This window comes from Octodon degus, unplaced genomic scaffold (genome assembly GCF_000260255.1).
Source record: "Octodon degus isolate 3935 unplaced genomic scaffold, OctDeg1.0 scaffold00280, whole genome shotgun sequence".
NCBI lineage: Eukaryota > Metazoa > Chordata > Mammalia > Rodentia > Octodontidae > Octodon > Octodon degus.
Window position 1 is genome coordinate 642,272 of NW_004524856.1, and position 5,885 is coordinate 648,156.

Consider the following 5,885-nt stretch of genomic DNA (forward strand, 5'->3'; position numbering starts at 1 on the left):
AGAGAGAGGCAGAGAGACAGAGAGAGAGACAGAGACAGAGCGACAGAGAGACAGAGAGAGAGAGAGAGAGAGAGAGAGAGAGAGAGAGAGGCAGAGAGACAGAGACAGAGACAGACTTGAGGAGCTGACAAAGATCAGGCCACACCTTAACAAAGAAGTGTAAGGAAAATAAGAACGGGCTCCATCTTAAGCAGCTGGAGGGGGCACATTCTGATGAAGGGGATCAGGCCACCCCCTCCCGTCAAACCTGAAACTTCTTGGCAGCCCCAGGAAAGACCTACCTTGCTTGCCATTCTATCCAGCATCCAGATCCTTGCCTGCGCATTTTGGAAAGGGTCAACATACATTCACTGAGTAAGTGATTAAGTAAATGGATGAATGAAACCATTTCTTCTATTAGCTGCTCTATTCTATTTTTTTGTCCATGCTAGGAATCAACCTAGGGTCTCACATATGCTAGGTGAAGTTCTCTATCATAAATCCCCAACTTACAAATGAGCTCCATTCTGGGAGCATGTTCATAAGTTGATTCATTCCTAAATCCAACCAAGTGAGTCATATTCAGTGTTGTCACCTTAGTTTCCATGGATACCGCCTTGGGCTTCCTAGCGGTCCCCTCCACATCACCTCTGCTTTCCCCCTTGCTTCTGGACATCCTGGGCTCTGACTGAGCTCTGTCCTATTGTACACTAAGCACACAGCAGCACAACACTGACTGTCTGGCAGACACATGAGCTACTTCGTGAGGTTTTTCACCTGTGTGAATATTCATAACATGCAGCTCCTTCCTACCTGTGAAAGTTAGGTTTAGAAAGCGGTACCTCCGCGGTTGAGACTGTCAGGTACACGCGCACAAGGGCTTGGGTTCACCCCCAGGGGTGTGTGTGTGTGTGTGTGTGTGTGTGCATCAGAAGCCAAACTGCCTGGATTTGCAAGCCAGCTTTATCACTCATGAGCTGTGTAAACGGAAGTAGCCAGCTCAATCTTTCTGCACCCCAGTTTTCTCTGTAAAGAGAGGATAATAACTTGTACCACCCAGCAAGGTCATGTGTGGAGTAGAAGACAGCGTATCTCAAGTGTGCAGAGCAGGGCTGGGCACTTCAGTATTATGTAAGTGAGAGCTATTGTCATTAATCTGTGTCATCCGTCTCTCTGCTCGCTTGCGCTTTCTGAACTCCCACTAAGCCTCATTATCTTATTTCCTGTCTATGAGTGTGGGTGACTCAGTGTCATTTGCAGAGTACGTCAAAAAGTTTTGTTTTTAAAAATTTCTATTACAGACATTTTCATGATGGGCGCAGTAAAGAGGATAATGAACCTCCGTAACAAGCTTCAACAATCAGCACCATTTGGCCAATCTCATCTACACCCCCTCTTTCCTCTCTTTACAGGAATAGTTTAATGTCAGCCCCAGATGGTATACCATTTTTGTCTGAAAATACTCCAGTATGTTTCTCTAACAAATAAGGACTCATCCCCCCTTGATACCAGTGTTGCCCTTCAAAATTAACAACAATTATGGAGGGCTTTAAAAACCCCATTCCCTTGCGAGAAGCAGGGAGAGTGGGAACCCTGGATCCATGGCAGATGTGAAGTGAGGAGGCGCCCACAGTGTATATATATATAAAGTGCTTTGAACAGGGCCAAGTGGGACAGTGGACAAGTGGGACCCAGCGGATGGTAAGAATGAGTTTGTTTCTCCTGCACTCTCTCCATTTGCCCACTCTAAGCACCCCCAACCCCTTTCTCCTTCCCAGGCTCTGAGCGTGGATGGCCATTTGAAAAGAAGCCATGGAGCCAGCTGGCAAGTTTCTTGGCTAACTGAAGCCCTAGCTTGGAATCTGGGACCCTCAGGAGGGCACAAGACGGACCCAAAGGAAGCAGTGCAGCTGTGGCTACAGCTCAGGGGGACAGAAAGTGCAAGGCCCTGGGTTCAACCCCCAGCACCTCCAAAGCAAACAAAAGCCAGACACAGCAACCTAGGAGGTTTGGGGAAGAGCCACGGGTGGACAAGTTGAGGAACCGTGAAGCCGTGCGCTTCTGGGCTGAGAAAGCACAGTAGCCAAAAGATGGCAAATGGAGCTAGTTCTTCATCCCCACCCAGGAGGGCCACCTGGGGTTACTGCCAACCCAGAAGCAAAGCCAGGCCCTCATGTATGCTAGGCAAGGGCCCTACCACTGAATGATGCCCAGCCCTGTTTTTTTTTTTTTTTCTTCCAGAATTGGGGATTGAACTCAGGTCCTTGTGCTTGCCAGGGAAGCACTTATTCTACTGAGCCATCTCCCCGCCCCCCCTTCTAAAGGGTGTTTGGTTGTTACAGGGTCTCACTACACAGCTCAGACTCATGGTGATCCTCCTGTTTTCAGCCTCCTCAGCACTGGGATTACAGCGCTGGGATTACAGGCTGGGATTACAGCCTCCTCAGCACTGGGATTATGGGTATTGAACCCTGGTCCCTGTGCTTGCTTAAGCTTGTCTAAGCAGGTGCTTTAGTCTGCTGAGCTATCTTGCTGGTCCCATAGCCCTGGTTTTTTTATGATGGAGTCTGAGTGGTCTTACTGTGTTGCTTGAATTTGTGATCCTCCTGCCTCGGCCTCTAGAGAGCTGAGATTATAAGTGTACACATGGACCTGGCCTTGGAACTTTTCTTTACAGCTCATGAAGGGGTAGCTGCCTACAACAGCTGGGGCGTGGCTTTGCTTCATTGAGTTCTCCAGGGTTATGGGTGGTGGTGGATCTGGAACCAACATACAACTGGAATGGCCCTCTCAGGACTCAGGAAAAGAAACACTTTTTTTTTTGTGGAACCAGGGATTGAACTCAGGCCCTTGAGCTTGCCAGGCAAACACTTATTCTACTGAGCCATCTCCCCGGCCCCAACACTTTTCCATAGAGTTCTCCTCTCTCTCCTCCCAAACTCCTCCTTTGGGTACTGGAGATACCTGTGCTTCCCCCACCCTATTTTAGTCCTTTTGTGCTGCTATACAAAATGCCACAGTCTGGCTACTTCCTAAGCAAGAGAAATTTCTTACAGTGGAGAGTAGAACTCCAAGATCAGGGGGCTAGTAGAACTGGCGTCTGGGGAGGGCAGCCTAGCTGGCGACACCCCTCAGAGGGTGAAGGATGCTGCGTCCTTAGGTGGCAGAAGAGTAGAAGGTAGGGCCTAAGCTGCTTGCCTGAAGACTTTCCCTAAGTCATACAGAGTGGAGCCCTCAAATTTTTACCATTCTCCAGAAGGCCCCACCTCCTAATACTGCCACCTGGCGGGTGTATTACAATTTCACACTCTTGGCTTCAGAAGATGTGATTCAGACACTTGGGCAAGGCAAGCAAGTCCTTTCACCCCCGGCTTCTGCTACTTCATGTTCCTCATACCTCATGCCTCTCTTCTATTCAGCAGTAAGCAGTGTGACCCAGTGAAAGAGCACAGATTTGTGCCCAGAGTGACTTGGTATTGAATTGTGGCTCAGCACTTCTCAGTTGAGGAACCCTAGGCAAAGACACTTTATCTTGCTGAGCCTCAGTTTCCATGTCAGAAAATTGGGAATAAGAGTAGCACATGAAAGGGCTCTTCACACCATAGCCATACAAACCAGGACAGTAGCACATATTCTCTAAGACTCCCTGCAACCTCTTCTTTAGCAGCACTGGGGCTGAACCCAGTACCTTTGTAGTGAGTTACATCCCGAGCCTTTAAAATTTTTTACTGTTTTACTTTTTATGGACAAGGTCTTGCTCAGTAGCTAAACTGCCCAGGTTGAGAATCTTGTGATCTTCCTGCCTCAGCCTCCCAGAGTGCTGGGACTATAGGTGTGTGCCACCAGGCCCAGTCTCCAGCCCTTTTCTACTTTTTTTTTTTGGTAAACCGGGGATTGAACTCATGCCCTTGTGCTTGCCGGGCAAGGGCTTATTCTACTGAGCTATCTCCACGACCCCTCCTTTTCTACTTTTGAGACAGGGTCTCACTATGTAGTGCAGGCTAGCCCTGAATTCACTGGGTAGCCCAGGCTGGCCTTAAACTCTTGGTGACCCTTCCGCGTCAGCCCCAAGAGCTGTGATTACAGGAGAATATTCAAATATTGCATACTAAATTAGAGCCTTGAAGAAGCAGAAGGTTCATGTTCTTTCTAGGAACAAGAATTATTGTTGGGGGCTCAGAACTTCCTATTCAGCATTACTCAAGTAAACCACTTGGAGTCACTCATATGCCCCTAAGACCTAAATTTAGGGAAAAATAACTGAAGTTTACATGTTGAAATAATATGTATCAGGCCTGGGAGATAGCTCAGCGGCATAAGTGCCTGCCCGGCAAGACCACGATCCTGAGTTCATTCCCCGACACTTAAACAAAAAAAAAAGTGTTATTTTACAATTGTAAAACATTTTGACTGCTCACCTCTACCTCATCATATGTCCCACTATGCCATCTGGTGAATGCTTAGTCATTTTTTAACACAAAATTTTTACACCTCGGGTGAGTTCTCTTTCTGTGCCTGGCTTTTTTTGTGTTTTTCTGTACTGGGGATCGAACCCGGGGCCTGCATACTGAGCAGAATCTCCCACTCCCCTCCCCGATTTTGGTTTTGTTTTTTGAGATAAGGTGTTGCTATGTAGTTCCGACTGGCCTGGAACTCACTACTTTGCCCAGGCTTTTGAACCGGCAGCAATTCCTCCCACCTCAGACTCCAGAGTGCTGGGATTACAGACATGCTCCACCATACTTTTTTTTTTTTTTTTTTGTGAGACAGGGTCTGGCTATGTAGTTTATGTCGGTCTTGAACTCACTATGTAGCCCAGGTTAGCCTCAAACTCCAGGGGAGCCTCCTGTCTCGGCATCCAGAGCGCGCTGGGATTACAGACGTGGGCCCCCACGCCCTGCCTCCCATCTCTTTTTAAGTTTGAGGTAAGGTCTCTTAAACAGCTAAAGTCCCCAGGCTTAGAATTACTGATTTTCCTGCGTGAGCCTCTCAGTGTGCTGAGATCACAGGCTTGTGTCCCCATGGCGGGGTGGCTTTATTCTTGCAAACCCTTAAATGGCTGGGACTCGACCAAGGAGTCTAAACTCAAAATTGTGTAGGGAGAGCAAGGGGGAAGTCTCCAGGGGCAACGGCAATGACTTACAACGCATCACAAAGTCTCTGAATCACAGGACAGCACCGGCATGCACAGCGCACTGTCACACTCATCAATTCGCCTCAGCTTTGCGTATTAAAATGCAAAAGAAAAAAAAAAGGAAAAAAAATGCAAAAGAAGCAGGCGAGACAGCTCAGCGGTCTAAGCGACTACCTGGCAAGAGCAGAGACCCAGGCTCGAGGTCCTGCCCCGCATACAGCGCCGGGCCCGCCCCCGAGTGGGCTAAGGCGACCCCCGAGTCCGGGCATGGTGGCGCACGCCTGTAATCCCAGTGGGGAGAGGCTGAAAATACGGAGCTCACTACGAGTCCGAGATGCTTAGCGAGACCCTGTACAAATACATTTAAAAAAATTTTTTTTAATTTTTAAAAAATTTAAATGCAAAAGACGCAGGATGACGTATGACGTAGACGCAATGCACTCCGCCTTGCCGGCTGGTGTCCGATTGCTTCTCGGCGCCAGAGCGCGTAGGCGCAGGCGCACGACCGTCATGGGCGGGGCTCAAGCGGGTTGGTTTTGAGTGCTACGGGGCTGCGGATTGGCTATTTTTGAGGCTGACGGTTGGCTCCGACTTTGCGCATGCGTTTGGTCCTGCGCGGGCCTGGAGCGAGCGAAATTCAAGCTCTTGCTGAGATATCTGCAATCGAAACCGAGGGCCATGGATCTTCACCGAGGTTTGGCAGAAGCTGTGACCTTGAGCTCAGCGCAGGCTGACCTTTATACGAGGTATGCCTCGGCCGCCCGGCGGGTCT

General features: G+C 49.0%; 1 protein-coding gene across 1 annotated transcript in view; it reads left to right on the forward strand.

The window, feature by feature from the left end:
- Window positions 1-5,797: 5,797 nt before the first annotated feature.
- The window catches only part of Ercc6l (ERCC excision repair 6 like, spindle assembly checkpoint helicase), a 39,897-nt gene continuing 39,809 nt past the window's right edge, over window positions 5,798-5,885 (forward strand). Inside the window, exon 1 of the mRNA XM_023707107.1 lies at window positions 5,798-5,859. The gene's annotated coding sequence lies outside the window, so the exon portion shown is untranslated. The remainder of the gene's footprint in view (window positions 5,860-5,885) is intronic.